The sequence below is a fragment of the Microtus ochrogaster genome, chromosome 7 (genome assembly GCF_000317375.1).
Source record: "Microtus ochrogaster isolate Prairie Vole_2 chromosome 7, MicOch1.0, whole genome shotgun sequence".
Classification (NCBI taxonomy): domain Eukaryota; kingdom Metazoa; phylum Chordata; class Mammalia; order Rodentia; family Cricetidae; genus Microtus; species Microtus ochrogaster.
Window position 1 is genome coordinate 24,035,013 of NC_022014.1, and position 1,207 is coordinate 24,036,219.

Sequence of the window (1,207 nt, forward strand, 5' to 3'; positions counted from 1 at the left end):
TCTAGCTCTGTAGACCAGGCTGGTCTCGAACTCACAGAGATCCGCCTGCCTCTGCCTCCTGAGTGCTGGGATTAAAGGCGTGCGCCACCATTGCCAGGCCAACCACCACACCCAACTAAAGTTCAACAGACTAAATGACATTACTTTTGTTCTTTAAAAAGTTGTTAAGCCTTTTAAAAGCAGCTCATAATAACTCACAGAGTTCTGTCTACTTTTGAGGGCTGAGATTAAAGATGTGCACTACCATATCTGGTTTCCCCTTTTATTATTTTGACTTTAGGACAGTTTTAACAAGTTAACCAGGGTGGCCTTGAACCTGCTATCTAGTTTAAGGCCCTGGAACTTCCAGTTCTCTTGCCTCAGCTTGCTGTGCTACAGGCAGGTGTGGCTTACTGTCATCATGTTACTTCTACTGTAGCTAGTCGAGTATTTAGATGGAAATATATCATCTGAAAAACACTTACTCCCTCTCAAGTTCACACCATCCATAAACTTGGCCAGTGTGTTGATACTTTTCAGTATTTTTCTTCCATTATGATGCCCTGATTTTTTCTGCTAAGATTCTTGAAGATAGGTATGTGTATATATGTATATAAAATAAAATCCACTTGTAGTATCTAACACCCTGTGGGTGCTTTGGTAATGTGGATGACTGATCATGGCAGGCAGGTGGCAGCCTTAGGATAATTTCAGAAAGCATAAAGGAGAGGGTGCCAGCCACATTGTATAAATACAGGCACTTTGAAGTTGTAAAACAACAGACCCCTAGGCTGACTCAAAGATGCTTCTCTACTAGGGTGCTGCTCTGCTTGTGGAGGAGATGCAGACTTGCTGAGTAATAGATACCCTCTGCCAAACAGCCTACATAGTTTCTAATGTGAAATGAGCCCTCAAGAAGCAGAACTCTCTGGGCACGTATTACCTTGTCTTTAACTGGAGGCACAATGCACTGAGACAAAAGGTGAGATTTAATGCTCTCCAGAGTACTTATGACATGCTTTTTAAAATTTTTCCTCCCTTTTCTCTTTTGGTACTGGGATTGGGATTGAATTCATGGCCATGCATATGCCAAACATATGCTCTGCTACTATGCTAGAATTCTAGTGTTCGGGCTGGAGAGATGGCTCAGTAGTTAAGAGCATTGCCTGCTCTTCCAAAGGTCCTGAGTTCAATTCCCAGCAACCACATGGTGGCTCACAACCATCTG

The 1,207-nt window shown here is 42.8% G+C and overlaps 1 protein-coding gene across 3 annotated transcripts in view; it reads right to left on the bottom strand.

The window, feature by feature from the left end:
• Nucleotides 1-1,207, bottom strand: part of Smg6 (SMG6, nonsense mediated mRNA decay factor) — a 262,312-nt gene that overhangs the window by 46,078 nt on the left and 215,027 nt on the right. The window lies entirely within an intron of this gene.